Genomic DNA, 26,329 nt, shown 5'->3' with positions numbered 1-26,329 from the left:
GTACAGGCTTGGAGGTCAGGAAGCTAGTAAGATGACTAGGGAGTAAAGAGATGCACGGATAAGAGCCTCTCTAGCTATAATGAACCACCAGAGACAAACACTAGTCAAGACAGGAGAGTCTCAGGGCAAGAGTTCACCTACTAAGTCACAGAAGAGTTATAATCTGTGTTGGTGGAAGGGTCACTCCTACGAATAAAATCACAGAACCTAAAAAGGAATCTGGGAACTTGGTTGAGGTTGTCCTGCTCCTTTGGGGATCCCCTTTTCCTTTCAGAAGCTGCTTTTGCATCATCCTTCCCCAAAGGGTCCCATTGTCTTGGAATTTGCCCCCTCTAGTTTCGAGCTATCATAAGGATCACATTTGGCTCAAGGCCAGCACCACTGAACTACCCACACTGCCTATTAGACACCTGAATTTTGTTGTTGCTCATGCCTGCCACAGAAATGTCCTTTTCTTGTCCTTCGGACTCTGTCTCCCAGCTCTTCAATCTCTAGGCTTTGTTTCTTTTGCTATCTGTTCCTCCCTCCTATCTTTACCCCCTACACACCATCCTCTCTAATCCTCACTTAATCTCTGCCTAAAACTCATCTTCCCACATCCCCAGCTAAAACTTCCCATCTTGGAATTTTACCTCCTCAGGCTAAGGCTTTTTGTCTACTGCTGTGACAATTATTCAATCTGATCTGATAAATTAATGCAAATGGGCCAATAAGAGACTGAGAAATGTTTCCAAAGGCATTGCCTCCCATCTCAGGAAATATATGTGCATCTTAATGGGCCTTCTAAAGGGTAGGCCCTTCATCTCTATTGTCTATTAGAAGTAGACACCAATAATCAGAGGAGGACAGCAGATGCCAGCTGAGATCTGAGCAGCGGCAGCAGCAGGCCAGAGTCACCCCCAAGACCCAGGTCTGGCATGGAGGCCTCTTTAAGCCCTACAAGTTGTACCAGCACCACCCATAGGTCACTTCTACTGTCCCCTCCTCACCTCTTTTCCCGGTGAGGGCCAGCAGCAACAGACCAGAAAATTAACATCAAATGTCTCAAAGATTCTGAAGGGGGAGGGAAGTGAGTCATGGTACCAACCCACCTTACAACCCAGGATAGGCAGGCAAGACCTCAAGACCTCAGACATACCTCTCCATCTCCCATCTCCTTGCTGTGGCACAGGCCAAGGCCCACTCCTGGAAGGCATTCCCTCATAACCTCTGCTTCATTGAATCTCTTTTTTTTTTGGTGAGGCAATTGGGGTTAAATGACTTGCCCAGGGTACACAGCTAGTAAATGTTATGTGTCTGAGGCTGGATTTGAACTCAGGCCCTCCTGAATCCAGGGCCGGTGCTCTATCTACTGTGCCACCTAGCTGCCCCTAAACTCTCTCTTTTAAGATGCAGCTCAGGCATCATCTTCTACAGGGAGTAATGGTAAGACCTGCCCTTAAAGAAGTAGTTTGGCAAGAAAATATTTGTAGGATACGCTGGAATGGTGAAAGACTTGAGGCAGGTATCCTATAATAATGCTAAGGCAAAGAACTGAGGCCCATTTTCATAGAGCCATGTCAACCCTAGGTGGAGAGGACCAGATACCATCAGTCATAAATCCAGCTAGAGAATGGGTCCAGTTCCAAAACTGTAGCCATTAAAGAGGATGTTCACCAAATCATTAATAGATCTGAACTAGTTATATCATGTCTCTACATGACTCAAAGTCTCTCCAAAGCACTTCTATTATATATCATTGTGATGGTCCTAGAAATAGGCTCCAGTCTCCTCCACATAGGGAATCGTATCACATGTGCACCCTCCTCAATTCCCCATTTCCCCATTGTTATTGTTTGTTATAGTTCAGTCATTTTAGTTATGTCCAATTCTTTATGATTGTTTCTGGGGTTGTCTTGGCAGAGATACTGGAGTGTTTTGCCATTTCCTTCTCCAGCTCATTTTACAGATAAGGAAACTGAGGCAAACAAGGTGAAGTGATTTGTCCAGGGTCACATGGCTAGTAAGTGTCTGAGGTTGAATTTGAACTCAGATCTTCCTGACTCCAGGCCCCATACTGCATCCACTATGCCACCTAGCTTCCCAGTTCCTCATTACTAGGAAAGACTTTAAGCTTGAATCTGGATGTCATATTATAGGATGAAACCCACATTTTCAAATAACTTGACCTGCTCCAGACAAGACAAATAGAGCATTAAAGACACACAGTTGAGGGTCATGTCTGAAACCAACAAGAAAATTACTGATAAAGAAGCACTGAAGCTCTGAAATTCTCACGGCCAAGTCTTGAGAATTTATTTGTGGAAACGGAGAGGTTTAGAATGACAATTCAGGATTGAGTCATTGTCACCAGAAATTACAAAAAGATTATCCTTAACAAAAGTGTCATCAATGTAAATTATGCAAGGAAACTTCAGAAAATGTTTAACACGTTATTGCAGGATGTACAATTTTACACTTGCCAAATATCTAGGACCTTGTGTCTAGAATCAGAAGATCATTATTTTGTCATGGATGGATGAATCACAAATCTTTAACCAACAGCATTTTCAATTGATGGAGCCATAGCAAATACCCTTAATCTCCAAACTCCATGGAAGGAAAAGGTTTTGAAACATAGATACCTAGGACAGGAGATAAAACTCATGTAAGAATGGGATGAGTGACATGGTGGGTTCAGGCTATGAGTTGCCCTGGTCTTTGTCTGGGCTACAAAGAGAGAATCAGTTTTTTTTTTTAAACAATCAAAGTAAAATAAAATAAAATGAGAGGGTTGGACCAGATAACCTCCAGAGGTACTTTGGACTCTAAATCTATTATCTAGTTCTCCTTCACAAATTTCAGAAGAATACATAATTAGATTCATATGTCTTTTTAAATATTTGCATCACAATAATGCAATTTGGTTAGTTAGATAAGCTTAAAACAAACAAGCAATTTAAATTGGAGGATAGTGGGGAGAGGAAAAAGACACTGATGTAAAAGTGAGAAGATCTAGGTTTGAGTTTTAATCTGACCCTGGGATGTGCTGGTAAACATTAACAATTAGCTCTCCTAAGTACTGAGACATGCTTTAAAATTTAATCTGCCTTATTAATATTTTATCCATCACTCTCTTAATTCCAGACATTCAGAAAAACAATAAATTAAGCCCCAACTTGTATATAGCGTTTGTCAATTTCTTAGGTCTCAATATTCACTCTGAAAATTTAACAATTGGTTCTAGCAAGCCTCTACTCTGAGCCTTCCTATCTGCTCAGTTGATGATGGGCAGTTAACTTTTCTTCCTTGGGACTCAGTTTCCTCAACTGTCAAGTGAGGGGTCTGGACTAGTCTCTAAATTCTCTTCTGGGTCTGTAGCTTCGTGGTCCAAGAGACTAGGTCAAAAGGGAAAATGCCTTACCAACCAGATTGAACAGATCTTGCAAAGAAGGCTGGGGGTGGGGGGTTGAACTTCGTCAACACTTCTGAAATGTGCAGTTATTCCTAATGGATGAAACCATCCATCCTATTAACAAAGTTAAAGCCTCAGAAAAAAAGCTATTAATTCAAGTTCTCTCCCCACACCCCAAGTATGCAAAGGACTTACTCAATTTTGATGAAGAAAGACTTCAATCTTGAGATAAAGCTGAGAATGTGGGTGTGACAATTTAGTAACCTTTTCACCATCATTTTATTTAAAGGGATAATTGCAGCAAGGTGAAAAAAATGAATATTCACTTTATTTTTCATAAGCAACCTAATTTCCTTCACACCTACCATGTCAGATTCAGACTCTGAGATTAGTTTCTTCCCTCAAGTGTATTTTAATTGGACAGGGTCATTTTTCAGAGCTGTGTGTGTGTGTGTGTGTGTGTGTGTGTGTGTATTGCTTTAAAAAAAAACTTTTTGAGCTCTATTGTCCAATTAGTCATATCTAGTGTGAACAAAAATAGAATGCAACCAGCTTCAAATATCTCATCTGGTAAATCACTTCCCTCAAACTACCTGGTAGGTCTCTGGTAGGTTTGGAATCTGTGTCATTGGTTACACAAATTTACCAACTAAAGATTGCCTACAAAGGTCAATTATTCACTAACCTTCCTCAAACTCGCCATCACCTACCTTTCTCTTGCCTCTCTTTTCTAAGGTTATGATTGTCCATTCACATGCATCCAAAGGAAGGGACAGCAGCTACAGTTTTTCTGAGTTCTAAGCCAAAGAGGGTGATGGGAGGGACTTTAAAAATTGTGATATAATGAGAAAAAGCAAGGGCTCCATTCAAGTACTTACTTTGCACACTTCCCAAGTATGGCACCTTGGACAAGTCACTCAGTATCTTGTAGATTCTTCATCAGTAAAGTCGGAATTACTACGTCATCTAGATGCCTTACAATCCCATCAAGGAACCAAAGTATCAATCTCATGGGACTCTTATCCTTTATGAGTAGGGACTCTATCATTTTACATTTTTAAGTCTTCAATAAGAACATTGAGTATAGTACCATATCTTGCATGTAGAAGGTATTTGTTGAATTACATTTATAGGCTCATAGATTCAGAGCTGGAAGTATCTTCAACTCATTTAGTTCAATATTCCCATTTTACAGATGAGAAGACTGAGGTCCAGTGGTTAATTCAAGGTCCCACAGGTAATCAGTATCAAAAGTAAAATTTGAACCCAGACCTTCTGACTTCAAATCCAGTATTTTCCCCACTATGCCATCTTTTCTCTCAGTTGAAATGAAATGAATAGGGATATTCAACTTCTATACATTGGGCAGCATGGTATAGTGGAAAAGACACTGACTGCAAATAGTCTCCTTCCTGATCCCTGTCTTTTGGCTTCCCTGGCTTCCTTCAAGTTCCAGCTAAAATTCTACCTTCTACAGGAAGCCTTTGCTGATACCTTTTAATTTTAGTGCCTTCTTTCTTCTGATTATTTCAAATTTATTTTCTATATGTTTTGCTTGTATGTAGCTGTTTATATGTTGTATCCCTCATTAGACTGTGAGTTCCTTGAGAACAGGGACTGTCTTTTACCTTTTTCTGTTTCATTAATGCTTAGCACAAGGACTGGAACATACTAGATGCTTAATAAATGTTTACAATAATAAATATTTATGATAATAAATGACTGCTTCATTCACTGAAGACATGGCTTAAATTTCACCTCAGACATTTGATAGCCATATGACCCTAAGCAAGTCACCTAGCTCTCTGCCTCAGTTTCCTCCTCTGCAAAATGAGAGAGTTGCACTTAGTGGCTTCTGATTTTCCTTCTAGGTCTAAATAATCTATGATCCTATGGATTGGCTCTATGACTCCAAAGGCTAACCTTAGATGCTGCTTTCTATATAGTTGTGCCATGGAATGATATAATAAAATTACTTTATCATGTATTATTTTATTTAACATTATCAGTCAGAGAGTCATTTTCATTTCCACCAGAGAGTATCCTTTTAATCCAAAATGATTTATAAAGACATGTTTTCCCCCTGCTTTTGCCATTTGTTTATAAGTTTTCTCTTTACATGCTGCATTTTGGAAATCTCAAAGATTGCATCTGACAGGGAATTCTCAGAGGCGGGGGGAGGTGACAATACCTGAAGTCACTGAGCTTCTAGCTATGATACATAATGATATAATGGCATGGTTCAAGGGCAGAAAGAATTGAACTAGAACTCTTTGGTTTGCCTATAGCCCATCTACTCAATCCATGTCAGCATGCCATGACTGACTCCATGGCATGACCATAATAGGATCATTAAGACAGATTCATATTTACAACTGCTCTAGTGGAAAGAACAAAAACCTGAGAATCAAAATACCTGAGCTTTAGTCTCAATCTGGCATTAACAAACTATGTGACCTTAGATATAAATTCTTTTTGTTTCACTTTCCTCATTTTTAAAACATGGGAATGATAAAAATAATGACATATGGAATTAAACCACACTAATATATGAACTATATTAGCTCATTTTATCTTTCCTAAATGACTATGAACACCTCTATTTTCAGTTTCCTAGGGTTATGAATGAATGAATAAATGAAAATGCATTTATTGAATTCTTATTATGTGTCAAGCAATGTACTAAGTCCCTTGACCATAAGGAGCTTCCATTTTTTTTTGTGGGGCAATTGGGATTAAGTGACTTGCCCAGGGTCACACAGCTAGTAAGTGTTATGTATCTGAGGTTGGATTTGAACTCAGGTCCTCCTGAATCCAGAGCCGGTGCTTTATCCACTGTGCCACCTAGCTGCCCCTCGGAACTTACATTCTAATGAAGAATATAACATATATAGTTTAGCAGTGGCCAGGGACGAGCTAATATAATAAAAATGACAATTCTACCTAAATTAATTTATCTATTCAGTGCCATACCAATCAGACCACCAAAAAATATTTTATAGAGCTAGAAAAAATAATAACAAAATTCATCTGGAAAAACAAAACGTCAAGAATATCAAGGGCATTAATTTTTTAAAATGCACAGGAAGGTGAGCTAGCCATACCAAATTTGAAGCTATATTATAAAGCAGCAGTCATCAAAACTATGTGGTACTGGATAAGAAATAGAGTGGTGGATCAATGGAATAGGTTAAGCACAGGAGACACAGTTATAAATGACTTTAGTAATCTATTGTTTGATAAACCCAAAGATTCCTGCTTCTGGGATAGTAACTCAGTCTTTGACAAAAACTGCTGTGAAAACTGGAAGAGAGTATGGCAGAAACTAGGAATAGACCAACATCTTACACCTTATACAAAAATAAGGTCAAAATGGGTTCAAGATTTAGACATAAAGGGTGATACCATCAATAAATTAGGAGAGGAAGGAATAGTTTACCTCTCAGATCTATGGAGAGGAAAACAATTTATGTCCAAACAAGAGATAGAGAATATTATGAAAAGCAAGATGGAAGACTTTGATTACATTAAATTAAAAAGCTTTTGTACAAACAGAAGCAGTGCAGCCAAAATTAGAAGGGAGGCAGATAACTGGGAAACAATTTTTGCAGTCCTCATTTCTGATAAAGGCCTCATTTCTAACATATATTGGGAACAAAATTAAATTTATAAGAATCCCAGTCATTTCCCAATTGAAAAATGGTCAAAGGATATGAACAGGCAGTTTTCTGATGAAGAAGTCAAAGCTATCTATTGCCATATGAGAAAATGCTCATGGAAATGGAACTATGCCCAAAGGGCTATGGGACTGTTGATACCCTTTGACCCACTGGTACCACTTCTAGGTCTATATCCCAAAGAGACCATAGAAAAGGGAAAAGGACCCACATATACAAAAATATTTATAGCAGCTCTCTTTGTGGTGGCAAAGAATTGGAAATCGAGGGAATGCCCATCAATAGGGGAATGGCTAAACAAATTGTGGTATATGAATGTAATGGAATACTATTGTGATGTAGGAAATGATGCGCAGGAGGAGTTCAGAGAAACATGGAAGGACTTATTTGAACTGATGCTGACTGAGAGGAGCAGAACGAGGAGAACATTGTAAACAGTAACAGCAACATTGTGTGATGAACAATGGGGATAGACTTGGCTCTTCTCAGTGCAACAATCCAACACAGTTTCAAAGAACTCATGATAGAAAATATTCTCAACATCCAGAAAAAAGAACTGTGGATTATGAATGCAGATTGAATCATACTGTTTCTATTTTGGGACTGTTTTTTTGTTTGAGGTTTTCCTTTGTGCTCTGATTCTTCTTTCACAAGATGACTAATGTAGAAATATGTTTGATGTGACTGTACATATACAACCTATATCAGACTGCTTTCTGTCTTAGGGAGAAGCTAGAGAAAGGAGGGGGGGAGAAAAGAAAAATTTGGAACTAAAAATCCATTGTAAACAAATGTTGAACACTATCCTTATATGTAATATGTAACTGGAAAATAATAAAATTTAATTTAATTTAATTTAAAAGAGGGGGGAAAAAGAGAAGTGGCCAGGGAAGGGATATGTGGTCTTGGGAGTCACAAAGATGGCAAGTCATTCCATTGGGCAATAGATTGGCATGCCCTTTCCCAAAGCAATAGTAGCATGGACTTGATTTTTGTGTTTAGAGCAAGAGGTGGACCAGAGGAGAGGGACATCAGAGTAATGCACAAATGTTATTAGGGTAAATGGGAAGATGTCCATCCATTTGTCTGTCTGTCTATCTATCTATCTATTATCTATCTATCCATCCTTCTGTCATCAGTTCTATCTATCTATTTTATCATTAATCTTACCTACCTATTTACCCATCCATCATCTATCTACTCACTTTTCTGTCTATGATTATCTATCCATCTATCTATCTTGACTCTAACAATGCCTTCATTCTGAGACTACTTTCTATCCACCTCCTATCTATGCAGTGTTGTTTGTGTGTTGTCTCCTCCATTAGAATGTGAAGTCCCTGAAGGCAGAGGATGTTATTTTTTAAAATTTTAATTAATTAGCTTACTCAGTTATTCATTCATTCATTTATCCATTCATCTATTTGTTTGAAACTTTGTTTATTTTACTTTTCTTTGTTTCCCCAAGGACTAATACAATTTCTGCTACATAGCAAGCACTTAATAACTGTTTATTAGCTTATTGATTGAATGTATTAACAGTTGACATCCTAGCTCTGCTACTTGTTACCTGTATGACCTTGAGCAAATCATTGAATTCTCTGGACCTCAGTTTGTTTCTCTGTAAAATGAAGGGGTTTAGACCAGGTGACACCAAGATCCTTTTGTAGCTCTAATCTATGACTCTTGGACCTAACAATATTAAGTTGTTCTTTTTAAAATAAGTAATAAAAAATAGAAACTTGGGCTTTCCTATTGTGGTTAAAATTAGAGAAACACTCCCTGAAGGGAGGCGAAGGGTGCTTCTGGTACGCTAGGCATCTTCTGGGACTTGGCCCTTTTCGGTCTTGGCCCTTGTGGTGGTGGTGTGTTAGCTATTCTGGCAGCTCTAGCAACTGTAGACTTTTAGGTTCAGTGAGTTAATTATGGAAAACCCTAAACTCCTTTGAACTAGCTTAATTGGAAATGGTCTGAGGATTAAATAGGTTAACCTTAGAGTTAAGAATATTTATCTGTATTTCTATTTTCCTATTTCCTTATCTTTGATTTTCATTAGTTTCACCTTTGTTGTCTAATTAATTCCCAAGTAATAAAATCTGATCCTATTGTGAACTAAAACTTAGAGGCTCCTTTCTTATTGGCCTGGGAAAAATATCTAAAAAGGGCAGTTCAGAGGGCAGGGTGAATCTAAAAGGTCCCTCATATTTCCAGGACCTCAATATTAAGGCAAGTCACCCAAATAATGCTCTGTATATCAAATTTTGGCCCTCACAATATAAAAGTCCCTTATTTGTTTTTTCTTCATGTTGTGAATCTCATAAATTTACTCAATTAATAAAGGCTTATGGAAAGCATTCAGCTGGAAATATTCTGACCACAGTTCTTTCAGGAAAGGCATGAAAGTTATCCCTGCATCATCCAGGTATTCAGACAGTAATAAGTTATGAGCTCCAGTCCAGGGCTTGTATTATTATTTTTTTTATTTTTATTTTTATTTTTTTTTAGTAAGGCAATTGGGGTTAAGTGACTTGCCCAGGGTCACACAGCTAGTAAGTGTTAAGTGTCTGAGGCCGGATTTGAACTCAGGTAGTCCTGAATCCAGGGCCAGTGCTCTATCCACTGTGCCACCTAGCTGCCCCTAGGGCTTGTATTATTAAGCACCCCAGTAAGTCATTTGAGTTACCGTTGCTTTAAAATAGACTTATGTAGTGCTGTATCCATCTAAGCAACTGTCAGAATTAGTTAATGTATTTACCATATAAAATATGGTTGGCATAGGAATGTGTAAATATTCAGATTCAGTTGTAAATATTTAGATGCTGTCATTACTAATATTTCAATGGGCTCTTGATCTCAACAGCGTGGGTAATTCTCTCCATCTGTGCGGCTCACAGCCCTTCCATGGGCAAGTCACCTCGTTTTCTAGGTTTTGATTTCTTCATCTATAAAATGAAGGTGTTAGGCTAGGTAACCTCTATGGTCTCTTTCAGACCTAAATCTATAATGCTCACCTTTTCATTTTGTGAGATTCTTATATGTACATTATTTTTGAGACTTTTTTGTTTAGTCATTTATGACACTTTGCAATTCCATTTGGGATTTTCTTGGAAAAGATACTGGAGTGCCATTGGTTTGCCATTTCCTTCTCCAGTTCATTTTACTGATGAGGCAAACAGGATTAAGTGACTTGCCCATGGTCACACAGGAAGTGTGTGAGGCTGGATTTTAATTCAGATCTTCCTGATCCCATCCCCAGCACTCTATCTGCTATGCGACCTAGCTGTCCATTTTTGAGACTAGGTCTCTCTATCTTGCCTAGGCTAGAAGGGCACTTGTGGTCCTGATTCTGTTACTGATTGGCACAGGATCTTTGATGAGTTCTATTCTTTTCCTAGGCTGGTTCAATGCTGTGCCTGTAGGCTCCTTATATTGGCACCAAACTCAATGTGAACACTCAATCTGCTTAGTCTACTGTAGCTTGGAACTTTAGAACTCAATATATCCACCTGTCTCAGTCCCATCTAGTAGCTGGGATTATAAGCATAGGCTACTATATCATCTTATGTCATTCTATAAATCTTCTCTAGATGCTCTTTCCAGGATGCTAGAGATCTGTCTCTGTCTCTAAACATGATAATCTTCTAAAAACACCAGTGCAGCAATCAGACTATTCTTTTTTAATCCTTCTCTAACTATACAGTTCACTGTACAATATTTTCCTATATGTCCAAACATTTTTTTCTCATTATGCATCTCATGGCATTGTCTTATGTATTGTTCCTTGCATATCTTGAACTGTTAGCAATATATGATAGCCCACCTATGTCCAAAGTGTATAGAGGCTTCTAGGTTCCATAGTGGATGGGACACTAGACCTACTGTCTGGAAGACTTGAGTTCAAATCCCATCTCAGGTACTGACTAGCTGTTTGATCTTGAGCAAGGCATTTAATTTCTCTCCAGCTCAGTTTCCTCATAATTAAAATGGAGATTAAAATGGTAGCTAGCTCTCAGGGTTATAGTTAGGATCAAATGAGAAATATATGAAAAGCACTTTGCAAACCTTATAATGTTAAGTAAATGCTAATTATTATTGTTATTTTCTTTGTTAGCCTTGTCACTTCCAACTTTTATTCTTTGAAAATCATAATGATCCACTGCAGTCCTGGTCTGTGTGAGATGGGAAGACCCAATCTCAAAAGCAACAAACTACAAAAATTTCCTCCCACCCCCACCCCCCACACACAACAAAAATAACAACAATCACAGGAACACAGAAACAAAACAGGCATATGCATTTGAGACCCTAGAGGAGGAAAGACTGACTTTTATCCCATTGAGGCAAAACCTATCTTATAAACAATAAACAGTGGAAGGGTGCCTTCTCCACACCTATCAATTTTATGTGTAACTATATCAATAGTTACAAAGCAATTATTATCAATTAATCAATTGTCCAGGTGGCTGAATGGCACAATGAATAGAGTTCCTGAGATAAGGAAGACTTATCTTCCTGAGTTCAAATCTGGCCTCAGACACTTCCTAGCTATGTAACAAGTCATCTGGGCAAGTCAATTAACCCTGTTTGCCTCAGTTTCCTCATCTGTAAAATGAGCTAGAGAAGGAAATGGCAAACCACACTAGTATCTTTGCCAAGAAAACCCCAAATAGAGTTATGAAGACTGGGGCAGGACTAAGCAACAACAAATCAATAGTCCATTATCAATTAATGTTTGTTGATAGTATAAATACTATGTGATTCTTACCACTCTGTCAATTTGCCCTTAAATAGTAAGTTCTTTAAAGGCAGGGACTGGTTTTGCTTTGTGTCTGTACACCCCTTGTTTAGAACAGTACCTAGTAAATAGTAAGCACTTAACAAACACATATTGATTAATTGATCACTGCAGAAGAGGAAGTAGGCAGCTCTTATTTTAATGTTTCATGGGTCAGCATAGTCAGATAATTCATCACTTAATGGCCCACTTGTTGGAGGTGATAGACCTCTCCATAGTTAGCTAGGCTTGTCCACAGTTTATTTCTGAGGACTATACTTGAAGCCCTTCAAGCCTGGTAGGAAGTGTTCAAGCTTTTTTTACCATCTTTGAAAATGCTGACTTGCCTCCCCACAATGGTGTCCATTGGAACATGACTTTGTAGAAGTGATGATTATGATTGGTGACGCATTGCAGTGGATAGTCTTTGAGGGCAGCAAGAACTAGGTCTGAGTATTGACTTCCCCAATGGTCCTTTTCAGTTCCCTTTTATCAGAATGTAAGCTCTTTGAGGGCAGGGATATCTTTATTTCTTGCTTGTAGTTGTTTCCCCAGCACTTAGTATAGTGTTGGCTGTTGACTATTAAGGAAACACCAGGAGTGCTCAGAGGATAGATAAACTTACCCAGGGTCAGAGAGTCAATATTTAGAAGTGAAACTTGAACTTAGGTCTTCATGGCTTTGAGACCAGCTCTCTATCCATTTGCCACTGTGGCCCAGTCTAATTGATTTCTATCTTCCTTCTCAATAGTTGTTTTTTTTTTGGCGGGGGGGGGGGGTAATGAGGGTTAGGTGACTTGCCCAGGGTCACACAGTTAATAAGTGTCAAATGTCTGAGGCTGGATTTGAACTCAGGTACTACTGAATCCAAGGCTAGTGCTCTATCCGCTTCACCACCTAGCTGCCCCCATCAATAGTTTGTTGATGTATGTGCTTGCTAGCACTGTTATACCAGAACTAAAACTGCCCCTGTTGTTTAGTCATGCCCACCTCTTCTTGACCTCATTTGGGGTTTTCTTGTGAAAGATACAGGAATGATAAACATTTCCTTCTCTAGCTCATTTGGCAGATGAAGAAACTGCGGTAAATAGGGTTAAATGACTTGCCCAGGGTGATAACAGCTGGTAAGTGTCTGAGGCCACAGTTGAAGTCAGGAAGACTCATCTTCCTGAAAATTGCCCATGCCAAGGTATTATTTAGTAGATTGGCACAACTGCTTTTGAGCTGATTTCTATACAGCAGTAAATGTATATTTCAGTACAATGTTCTATAATATGCATCCTTGTCTTCAAGAGAAGTCTCTGTGTGTTTGTGTGTGTATGCACACATGTATATATGTGATTTATTGGGTGCCATCTGCTGATGTAACTATTGCCAACATCAGAAATGTCTTCAATTTCCTAGACTAATTCTCCTAGACAATCTAGAAACTGATTTTCATAAGAACAGAATGTAGAATTGCTTTTTGATAAGTTGAACAAAAAATAGCTTATCACTTGCAGGATGAGAAGTGTTCTGAAAATCTCATATTCATATTTTTTTAAATCATCATCAGTGCCATCCTTATTATCATCCTTCCCATCTTCATCACCAAAGACAGAGAGGCAGGTAGTTGAGCAGATATTTCTTTTGTAAGAAAAATTATTGTACAGAATTTATGGCAGCCAAATTGAAAAAAAAAAGGTACTGTGCCTGTGATCTAGCAACAAGAATATGGAAATAGCTATTTTAAAAGAAACCCACAAATTTCTTCTTTGGATTTGTTATAATGGGGTTTCTACCCATAGAAGAGATTTTCATGTTTATGCTTATTGTACACACATAATAATCATCAACGACACCCCCCACAGTAGAATGTAAGGTCCCTGAGGGTGACAGTTGTATCAGATTTCATCTTTATATAGGGAAGTAGCCCATTATCAAGGAAATCACACAACATGGATAGAGTGTTGATCCTGGAGTCAGGAAGACTCATCTTTGAGAGTTCAAATCTCACCTCAGACACTTACTTACTGTGTGACCCTGGCCAAGTCACTTAACCTTATTTACCTCAGTTTCCTCATCTGTAAAATGAACTGGAAAAGGAAATGGCAAACCACTCCAGTATCTTTTTCAAGAAAGCCCCAAATGGAGTCACAAAGAGTTGGATAAGACTGAAACAACTGAACAACAACATATTTAACTTGTGTGACCTTGCACAAATCATAATTTTTTTCAAACTTAGTTTCTCTGTGCCTAAAACAAAGGGGTTGCACTGGATGTACTCCAATGTCCTTGGAGCTCTAAATCTAAGAATCCATTATCAATTTCTACCTATTGTAATTCTTGCTTTTCTCCATATCTAAGCTGAAAATTTATCCTAAATCCCTTCCTTTGCAATCTGAGACTTTCCAGGGTTGTGCTTAGGTAGACAGCATTACTTCTGACTTGGCTCAGTGTAACTCTGTGTGTGTGTGTGTGTGTGTGTGTGTGTGTGTGTGTGTGTGTGTGTGTGTGTGTGTGTGTGGTAATTGGGGTTAACTGCCTTGCCCAAGATCACACAGCTAGTAAGTGTCAAGTGTCTGAGGCCAGATTTGAACTCTGTTTCTCCTGATTCCAGGGCCAGTGCTCTATCCAGTGTGCCACCTAGGTGCTCCATAACTCTTTATAAAAAGGCACCTCCAGGGGACACTTTGTCTACATGCTTGCCCCCAGGCTTCCCTGTGGCACTTTCAGCTCCTAACTTCTTTTTTTTTTTTTTTGGCAGGGGAATGAGGGTTAAGTGACTTGCCCAGGTTCACACAGTTAGCAAATGTCAAGTGTTTCAGTCCGGATTTGAACTCAGGTCCTCCTGACTCCAGGGCTGGTACTTTATCCACTGCACTACCTAGCTGGTCCCTCCTAAGGTCTTCTAATGCTCCCTAGAACTATATCCACATGCCAGCTTTCTATCCTTTTTATAATGCAACCAAAATAGTTTCTCCATGGCCATCTCCCTTGTGAACAATTGAGAAAAAAAAAAAGAAGAACGAGGACATGGAGTCATGTGCTATATTTCTTTTGTTCATAAGCATTCTTTCTCCAATGGATTTTGAAAATCTGTGCCTTGACATTGCCCTCTTTAGCCAACTCACTCAATTAACTTCTGGTCTTAATCTGTTCTTTCCAGTCACTGAATTATCAATATTTCAAAACATAATCAATCAAGTTAATCATTAAACATTTATTGAGTATCTACTACCTGTCAGACATTGGGCTGGGTATACAAACACAAAAATGAAATAATTCCTTCTCTCAAAATTATTCTCTTACATTCTATTAATAGAATTGGGAAATGACAATTTGCATGCCTATAGGTATAAACAAAAAGTATGTGAAGTCAATCCAACATCATTTGTCAGAAAGGTACTAGGAGGGTGGGTAGGAGGGGGTTGGGAATCAGGAAAGGCTTCATGTAGATAGCAGACTTTGAGCTCAGTCCTGGAAGATGGTAAGGAGTGATATGAGAGAAGGTAAGAAGTTAAGAATCAGAGATGAGAAGAGAGCTCATTGCAGGTATGGAGGATGCTCCGTGAAGAGCCTGGAGATGAAAGGTGACATATGTAAGGCTCAGTAAGAAGACTGGTCTGTTCAGACTCCTGCCACATGGGGTTTTCACAAGGGCTACCCATTTTGAACCTTTTAAAGCTATTTTTGGACAAAAGAGCCTTAAACAGAGCTACTGTGTGGTTTCTCACAGTTCTGCAGTTATTTGGATTTGGCTAAAATTAGATGACCCTTCGGATCACATGAAACTTTTCTATGATTGAACAAAACAGAGCTATAGAGGTCCTCTGTTGTACTTCCTTTCAGATTATTGAGCTGGGACCCCTGGGCTCTAGAAAGCCCGAGGATATCCCTTAGTAGTGAGGAAAGCTAAATACTCACCTGTAACACACTGGGCTGGGAAATACAGGACCCAGGCTGTGCCAAGGATCTCTCCCAAGGCAGTGAAATACTAAAGGCTTCAATGTCTCAGTTTAGCTCAGTACAGAAAATGGATTGAGCAGATCAGTGAGAAAGTCAAAAATAAAGGAGAGGAAACAAATAGAGGAGAAAAATATATTTTATTGATATCTTTTGCTTTTATATCAATTTTTGTTTTTTTTCTGGGCTCCCTCCTAGACGGTCCTTCCTAAGAACAAAGAATAGAAGAATATAATAAAGAATTATAACTAAGAAAAAAAAAGGAAAGTGAATAAGCAAAACTAATTTGAAGAATCTAAGATTATATACATTGTTTGACACCCTGCATGCTTTTCTCTGGTATGGAACCGGGAGAGTTGTCTCATTGTATCTCTTCTTTGAGGCCAAGCTTGATCAATGTCATTTCACCAGCATTCAGTTTTGTGTTTGTTTGTTTGTTTGTTTTATTGGTGTGGCAATTGGGGTTGAGTGATTTGCCCAGGATCACACAGCTAGTAAGTGTCAAGTGTCTGAGACCAGATTTGAATTCAGATCCTCCTGACTCCAGGGCCGGTGCTATATCCACTGCACCACCTAGCTGCCCCTAATAAATTAGTTGAGACATGTATTTATTCATTCATTCATTCATTCATTTATTTATTTATTTATTTATTTATTTATTCATTCATTCATTCATTTATTTGTCTGTCTATCTATCTATCTATCCATCCATCCATTCATTCATTCATTTATTCACTTATTTATTTACTTATTTATCTATCGATCGATTTATCGATTTATTTATTTATTTATCTATCTATCTATCTATCTATTTATTTATTTGGCGGGGGGTGGGGGGGAAGGCAATTTGAGTTAAGTGACTTTCCCAGGGTCACAAGCTAGTAAGTGTTAAGTTTCTGAGGCTGGATTTGAACTCAGGTCCTCCTGACTTCAAGGCTGGTGCTATATCCACTGTGCCACCTGGCTGCCCCTCACAGCATTCCATTTTAATCTTTTGGTGGTAGTGGTGGTTGTACTTTCCATTTAGGTTGTCATGACGAATAGATATATTGTTCTCCTGGCTCTGCTTACTTCACTTTGCATCAGTTCATATTGGTTCATCAAGTCAACAAGCATTTATTAAGATCCTACTTTGTGCCAGGCACTATGCTAATTGTTGAGGAATGTTGATAATGATGATGATGATGATAAAGAGGCAAAATGAGTTCTTGTTCCCAAGGAGTTCATAGCCTAATTGAGGAGACAACATGAAAATAACTGGATAAATTACATTAATAATATATAGAAATGGGGGCAGCTAGGTGGCACAGTGGATAAAGCACCAGCCCTGGATTCATGAGGACCTGAGTTCAAATCCAGGACTTGACACTTTACTAGCTGTATGACCCTGGGTAAGTCACTTAATCCTCATTGCTCCACAAATTATTTTTTTAATTAAAAAAAATATATAGAGAGAAATAACATAAAGGGGCAGCTAGGTGGCGCAGTGGTCAAAGCTCCGGCCCTGGATTCAGGAGGACCTGAGTTCAAATCCAGTCTCAGACACTTGACACTTACAAGCTGTGTGACCCTGGGCAAGTCACTTAACCTTCATTGCCCTACAAAATTTTTTTTAAATTAAAAAAAAGAAATAACATAAAATAAAATTGTAATATATAAATAAAAAATGAAATATATAGCACAAAAGAATACCTTTATATGTGTAAATATATTAAACATAATGTACAAATACATATATTATATACATAAGATATCTATATATAATAAATTAGATATAATTTGAGAAGTAAGGCACTAGCATGAACTTTCTTCTATCTCTATTAAAAGAAAATATTGATAAAAATCCAGAATGACAACTTTCTTTTAAGTTTACTCTAATTATATTATTTAAACAAAATTCATAGTTTTAAAAAAAAATGCAGCCATCAAATCCCATTGACATGTCCTTTCCCAACACAGGCTTTTTTCTCTCTCTCTCTCTCTTTTTTTTTTTTTGACTGAGCAAAAATGATTTTATTGAGTGTTTATTATGTGGGAAGTACTATGGTAAGTTATCTAAAATTAATTTTGAGGTTAGTGGTTTTTTTAAGCACATTATTATTTCTTTCTGTTTTCTAATTAGGACAACAAAAGAGAAGAAGAGAAGTTTCAGTTTAATAGATGTTATTCTATCCTGACATTTTGCTGAAATACTCCCAATTGATCCTGTGATTTTTATCTATTTTCTATCTTCTTTTAAACTATTCCTCCTCAAAAGTGTTTTACTTCTGACTGTCCTCTCCCCTACTCTGCACTCCCTTTTTTTTCAGCCTTCCTTCCTTATCCTCTTCCCCTCATACTTTCCTGTAAGGTTAAATAGATTACTCCTCCCAACTGGGTGTGAATGTTATTCCCTCCCTGAGCCCACTCTGATGAGTTTAAGGTCTTTGAGCTAATTCTGTGTTCCAAATTTTCTTCCTCCCTCTCTCCTCAACCCTCCCTGTGAAATCAAGCAATTCAATATGTCATACTTGTGCTGTTATGCAGAACATCTTTACCTTCCTCAAAAGTATTTAGCTTTTTACTGTTCTCTCCCTGAATCTGCCCTTCCCTCCTTCCCACCCCCTTATCTCCCTCCCCTCCCTCAGGGCAAAAATATATTACTATACCCACTTGGGTATGTATGTTAGTCCTTCTTTGAGTCAATTCTGATGATATTGTGGTTCACTCACTCCCCAATTCCTTCCCCCTTTTCCCCTCCCTTCCATAAGCTTTTTTCTTGTTTCCTTCATGTGAACAACCTCTCTCCAGACCATCTCTCCCCTCCCCCCTCCCCCAGTCTATTTCTCCTACACCTCAACCCTATTTTAAGGATGTCATTATGGGTTAGTTAGGTGGCACAGTGGACAATGCACCAGCCCTGGACAACACAGGCTTTTTACACCTTTGTTTCCTGTTGATACTGGGTTTCATTCTGTCATTCACAGAGGGATCTTGGAGCTCATATACTTTCTACACAGTCCAGTGGTGACTAAACCTGGAGTCAGTCAGCAAAATCCAGAGAACATTTGGAGACCAAACTGTAAAATATTGTTCTTCACATACAAACCAACCAACAACCACAATAACCACATAATCCAGATACTGAAAAGGAGAAGGAACACAGTAGGTCTGGAAGTTATTTTCCCCTTCATTCTTCCTCTCCCTCCTCTTCTTATTTCATTTAATTATCTAGATCTTATATTCCTTTAAATGAATTCTGTTATTATTTTGTCTAGCTCTATCCATTTAATTTGAGTGAAATTTGATAGATTGTTTCAAATATTTAATGCATTTTGCAATTATTTTGTATGAGAATTTCCATTATGACTTTCCTTCCAAATTTTGCAATTATATATTCATATATATATATATATTTGTGGGGCGTAGGGCAATAAGGGTTAAGTGACTTGCCCAGGGCCACACGACTAGCAAGTGTCAAGTGTCTGAGGCCGGATTTGAACTGAGGTCCTCCTGATTCCAGGATTGGTGCTTAATCCACTGCACCACCTAGCTGCCCCTGTAATTATATTTTAATGATTGTATAGAAATTCTGTTGATTTTTAGTCTTAAACTTTGCTGAACCTATCAATTGTCTTAATTTCTTTGCTGATTCTCTAGGATTTTCCAAAAAAACAACAAATCAAACCAAAACAAAACATCATGTCATCAGCAAATAGGACTAGTTTTGTTTTCTTTCAGCCTAACTTTAAGCCTCTGAATTTCTGTTGTCCTACTACTACTGCTAGCATTTCTAGAGGTCAGTTAGGTGGTGGAGTGGACAGAGGGCCAAGCCTGGAGTCAGGAAGATCTCCCTGAGTTCAAATATGGCCTCAGACACTTACTAAATGTGTGACCCTGGACGTCTCTCAACCCTGTTTGCCTCAGTTTCCTCATCTGTAAAATGAGCCAGAGAAGGAAATGACAAATCACTCCAGCATCTTTACCAAGAAAACCCCAAATGGGGTTGCAAAGAGTCAGCCATTACTGAAAATGACTGAACAACCAAAGCATTTTTAGAACTATTACCAAATAATATTAAGGAAAAGGGACTGGCTTCCTTTAATCCTATATTTATTCAGAAAAATTCCAGTATTTTCCTAGTGCATACAATGCTTACCTTTGATTTTAGATAGACATTTAAAAAAATCATTTAAAATCCTTCTATATCTATCCTTTGTAGAGCTTTTTAGCATAAATGAGTGTCGTAATTTGTCTAAGACTATCCCCTGTCTCCATAATAAGTATGAGTTCCTTCTGCCCAATTTTTATGTTATTGCCTTTGTATAGCTTGGCTTATTCTTCTTCTATTGTGTCTTCGTTTTAGAAGCATCTATTCATGATGAAAGTAATGATGGAGGGGGGAAAGAAGGAATAAACATTTATATAGACCCTAACATGTTTATTTATATAGCTCCTAATAAGTGCTAAAGACTTAACAAATATTATCTCATTTGATCCTCAAAAAAACCTCTTTGAAGTAGGTACTGTTATTGACCATATTTTAACAGTTCAGGTACCTGAAGCAAACAGAGACTAAGTGACTTGCTTAGACTAATATTTTGTTACCTAGCACATATACTTTGTGATGCTAGTGGCACATAGCTAGTGAGTGTCTGAGGCTGAATTTGAATTCAGGTCTTTCTGACTCCAGACCCAGGGCTCTATCCACTTCACCACCTTGCTGCCTCCTAGTAGGGAAGCAATACACAATGGTAGAAATTATCATGTGTCCCAAAGTGTACAGTACAGTTCTGTCCCTTACCCTTCCTATGATCATCCCCCTTCCCATTTTGCATGTGAATTCATCTTTGGGTTCAGGTCTTTTTAGCCTTCTATGTAACAAGTGCTCCAAGAAGCTATGATCTCCCTTAAATCAGTGTGTTTTCCATGAAAGAAGTATACTTTATCAGAGGAAGTGACTTTCAAACACATTAACTCCCACAAGTCAACCTGTATCAAAGTACCTATATCCTACCTCAGACATGTATCTTCCCCTTCTTCTTCTAGTGCTATGTAGTGATGCTTCTTACCCTACCTATTTCCCCCCCTACATTGAAACTTACCTCTTTAATTCTTTCCATTTGAACCCTCCATTCCTGTTACTTCTCCCATTCTCTTGCAGTCCATCTTATTGTTGATGGACCAAAGGAGTTATCATCTCTTCATCGTTCATCCTGGACTTGATAAGGGTATATTACATAATTTCTTCTGTTCTCTACTTCCCTTGCCCCATTTATTCTCCGTTCTATTCTACAATTGTGTCTTACAAAAAAAAAAATCAGTGGACAAGTTGTGGGAATTAGTCCTGGTCTTCTACCTTCACATTTCCTATTTATTTTGTTTTCTCTCATCCTTATCTCTTTGTGTACAACCCCCCCCCCCAAACAACAACAACAAAAAACAACAAAAAAACCCTTTCTTGACAATTCCTGTTTTATTTTATTTTACCTCTAAGATCAATATTTCTGATCCTTTGCTACTGATTCTCTGGAATTCTCCACTATTCCCCTAAGCAAGTCAGGTGTCATTGGAGGAATCACAACTATTTACATGTTCTGCCTTCATCCTGATTCATCCTCATGATTCCCTAGATGAGATCCTAGTATTGATTTACTAGCTGGTGCAATGGATAGAATCTTGGGCTTGGAATCAGGAAGACTCATCTTACTGAGTTAAAATCTGGCCTCGTACACTTACTAGCTAGCTGTATGTCCCTGGGCAAGTTACTTAACCCTATTTGCCTCAGTTTCCTCAACTGTAAAATGGACTGGAGAAGGAAATGGCAAACTAGTATCTTGGCTAAGAATATGCCAAATGAAGCCTCAAAGAGTCAGGCATAACTCAACAACAACAATAACAACAATAACAACAACAACAACAACACAGTAGGGCTGGGAGATGACCATAGCCAATTGAAGAATGAAATTTTTCCTTTATATGTCATTTCATCCTGTGTATGTTGTCTAAGAGCTTTATAGATATCAGCTGACCAGATTCCAAGCCTTTAATATCTGCTTCTACTGAGCATGAGGGGGTGGAGGGAGAAGCAAGTTCCTGAGAGGATGACAACACCATTGGATTAGGAAGGTCATCTGAATAAATCACAGCTAACGAGGTGTCTGCCATTAAGAATAAATCATCATTGCATTGTCACTGTGTAATTTCCCAGTAAATTAGCTTCCAGAGATCGCATCAAGACTCATCTTGTGTTCCTGGCATTGATGCTTTTGGATAGCACATGGGAACAGAACAAGGATAAAAACACTCAGGACACAATAGTCAGCAGGGAAGGCACCAATAAAGGACATCCACTCTGGCAGTGCCATTCTTTGCCATCCTGTGTGCTCCTGTATATTACCTAATGCAAATACTTTAAAACAAAGAGTGATAAATCCCAATATCCTTTTGGTGAGTCAAGACACATTTGGAGACAACACCTTGGTCAAGGGCATTTGACTATTAAATATTCTTCTTTGAAGGGCAACAATAACAATGCAGTCAATCGGCACCATTTAGAGAATTTGGGGCCGAATATAGCAATTTTATCTTAATTAAAATATTTCCCTGAAGGGATTCATTTTCTCTCAACATGATGTTCCTATGTGCTGGTGACATTATCTCCATAATAGTAATTAGACAGAAATCCCGTCAATATAGTTGTCTTGCTGATTAATTTATTGTCAGCTGCATATAGCCCCAGTTCCCTGGTGCGCTTATACCCAGGTTCATCTTCCATTTAGAATTACACAGAGCTGAACCATAACAAACAGGTATAGAGGAGACATAACTACACAAAGGCAGCTTCGGGTCTTCAAAAGTCTTGGGCATGCTTCTTTGGGTCTGTCAATGTCTTTGTTATCTTTTTTTCCCCACCTGTAGCAAATGCATTAGAGAAAATAATAGGCAATGAGACTTTTAAAATATAAAATTTCATCATGGCATCAGTAAAAATATATACATACACATATATACACATACACATACATATATATGCACCTACATATATTTACACAAACATATATATGTAAGAGGAGAGAGAGAGAGAGAGAGAGAGAGAGATTAAACTGAAATTTCCAGTCTCAGATTTGTTTCCTTACTATTAGGTAATCCTTCCAATTTCCCCTTGAAATAAAACACTAACTACATCTTGGATTTCATTGGCATAGGGAACTCTAGTGTGGAAACTCTACAAGTGCAACACAGTGGTGCTCCAGTGATTTATAGCCTTAAAGAACTGAGTCATTGAGGCAGAGAGAAGTGGTTAAAAGAGTGCTGAATTTGGATTCAGATGACCTGGGTTCAAATCCTAGCCCTGACCCATTCTTCCTGTTTGAGCTTGGGCAAGTCACTTGACTGTTTTATGCCTCATTTTCTCATCTGTAAAATAAAGGAGGTTGGACTCCTTTTAAAGTCTCATCCAATTCTAAATATTTGCAAGGGACACAGAAGATTTAGGTGACCAGCCAAGAGTTACACAGCTGGGATATGTCAGGGGTAGAACTATAACTCTTGAATCCAAGGCCAGCTCTCCATCCATTTTACCATCCATCCTCTCTCTGTCCATGCTGTAGTTGAAATTTGAGTAAATCCTTATCTTCAGTTAGTTTGTCCAAAGCCTCAATCTTTCCCCCAAATCTTTGCTCATGTCTCTGAATCTCTGACTATTTTCCTTAGAAAAGAATTCTTATGATGCTTGATTCTTCAGGATCAAAGAAATTTAGGGAAGCTCAGGGTTTTCATATCTTCATGTGAAATTTGAAAACAGGGATGCTTAAAGCCAGCAAAATTTCTTAGTGAACCCAGCGCTATAAATGCAGTGCTTTGCTTTTGAATGGTGGCCATCTTACTTAATCAGATACAGCACAGAGATTGTGTGGCTTATACGGTCTAAGTTCAAGCTTAGAAATAGGTTGATTGCAATCCTGAATTGGTTTCCTGCTCCATAGTTCTGTCTCCCCATAATAACCAAAAGGTTGATGAACAGAAAGGAAAGCTTTGCCCCAAAAAATGGATTCAAGCCAAGCTTTTCCCCAGTCATTCTCCAAGATCTACTGAAGGTAAAGGTTGGAAAAGAATAATGATTCAAGGAGAAAAGTGGTACAAGGTCATAGATTTTAGAGCTGGAAGGGACCATAGAGACTATTTAGGATAAAATCATTATTTGACATATGTGGAAACTGAGTCCCAAAGTGGCTAGATAACTCATTCAGTATCACAGGATGATAGATATGGTAGCTGAAGGAAGCTTAGAACCAATCAAATGCAACATTTTTGTGTTCTAGATGAGGAAACTGAGGCACAGAGAGACCAAGTGACTTGCAAAGGGTTACATAGGTAATAATTGTTTTGAACATTGGTCTCCTTGTTTTGAACCTGACTCCAAGTCCAATATCCTATCCAGGATACCATGTTCAGTCTTCATGTGAGTAGGAAGCATCAAAGGAAGAACCATGGAGAAAGATAATGAGATGGTGCTTTTGTATGGAGGTGGGTAGGAAGTAATGGCCATAGGGAGTATTCCATCCCCTCTCTCTTGATGGGCCTCAGTGCCCCATCTGTAGTAGAGGTGATTTGGGTGAATCACTTTTAAGGTTCCTTCCAGCGCTAACTCCCATTATCCTATATTCCTTTAGGTAGGAGATAGTAGTCAAAGTGTGGGCATTATTGAAAGAATGGCAGGGGGGAGGGGGAAGAAGGATGTATTTCCCTCCATGTCTCTACAGGAGTGACTAATTAGCTTGTCCTTGTTTTTCCCCAGTTCTAGAGATCTTTACTCTATTTGACTTTAAAAAACTTTTGTCTTTAAAGGAAAGGGTTTCTAGTGTTCATGAACATATTATGTATTCAGCCTCATTTGTTCTTTGTTCTACATTACTGTAAACCATAGAAATACTGGGGTTCTTTCTCCTAACTCCCACTCTCCCCGGCTGGTTGGTTTGTTTTCCAATGGCTAGCTTGGTTTTTTGTTAGAAAAGAATGGCTCCCAAGCTATGGTTTTCATTGTGAGCCAAAATTGACTTGTGATTTTTTTTTCTTTTTTTTGCTATTAATTAAATCCAGATGACTTAAAATGTGTGATTGGGTCTTAACATGTTTCCCAAGGCTGATAATCCCTCACATTGCTGGTTCAAACGCTAGCGTACCTGACTGGTGTCATTCAGGATGAAAGCTAGCCTCCTAAAGAGACCACACAAAAGAACTTTCAGGGTGCAGAATGTCACACTTTTCCCAGCTATGGCAGATGGATCCTTTTCTGAACAAGTTAAAGCCAAGAGAAATCATTATAAATACCATTGTGCAGTTTGGGATGTGGAGGTTGATTTGATAGTTTGTTTTGGTGACATTCCCTAAGGCTGTGTTTTGTTGAGAGTTTGGTATTAAGTGGTCTAATTGTGCCAGTGGATGGGGGCTTTTTTTCATTGGTGTAATCTCCTCCTGGGACTGCAGCTGCTAATTTGGTGATTAATTATCCATATTACACATTGTTTATTTGACCATGCCTAGATTAATTTCTCTTTCCAAGCAAATCACGTTTAGATATGAATTTGCATATCTTGATTACATTTTAATGCCTTGACTATCATTGTCTCTTCCCTGGACACCTCATCAGATTACAGAAGAGTGCCCAAGCAGAGAATGATGGAATGTCTTAAATGACATTGCACATCAGTGGGCAGATAATGCACATGACTTACTTTTAATGAAGAATGTGTTCTTTGATAATCAAGAGGGTTATGACATCTGCTATGCAATCCTTCTTGGAGGTTGTTTGATTAACATATTTCAAAAACAGCCTGCAGCACTTTTAGAAGTGTGGGTATAAAATATATTAAATATATACAAATACAGAGGCTTTAGATATTAATGTAATTATATAATCTATATCATATATGCATATTTTAATACAATAATTTATCACTCTAAATTAGATATATGTTCATATGTGTGCATATATCTGTTGTGTTGGTGGCACTCTGAGGGATTTCTGGCTGACCAGCAGGTATTCATAGCTCTGTCTGCCCCTGTCTTTGTCTCTGTCTGTCTGTTCCTCTCCACATATATATATGCAAACATGTATATGCATACACATAGAGATATACGAGTGTATATATGTATAAGTGCATGGACATGTATGTATATCTATGTATTCCATAGTCTAGTTATTGTATTGTCATGGAATAAAGATGTCTTTATTTTCAAACTCTTGTTCTCAAAAATATACAAGAATAATATGAAAGAATTATGATTTTTAGGAAAATGGATAGAACATGGTACAAAGGAAGGATGAATTTGGAATCATAAGTTACATGAATGTGGTACAGTATTTGAATTCAAGTTCTCATGACTAAGGTCAGCAATCCATCCACCATGCTGTGTTGTTCTGAAGGTATTTCCTCTCCTGACACAAATCACAGCCTCTTAACAATTTGGTAAATGCTCCCTTCCTGACTGAGACTATTTTATCAATTGAAAGGGATAGAAATAAATATAATTGTTAGAGAAAAGCAGCCCTAGAGA

The sequence above is a fragment of the Dromiciops gliroides genome, chromosome 5 (assembly GCF_019393635.1).
Source record: "Dromiciops gliroides isolate mDroGli1 chromosome 5, mDroGli1.pri, whole genome shotgun sequence".
NCBI lineage: Eukaryota > Metazoa > Chordata > Mammalia > Microbiotheria > Microbiotheriidae > Dromiciops > Dromiciops gliroides.
This window is presented reverse-complemented; position numbering follows the sequence as displayed.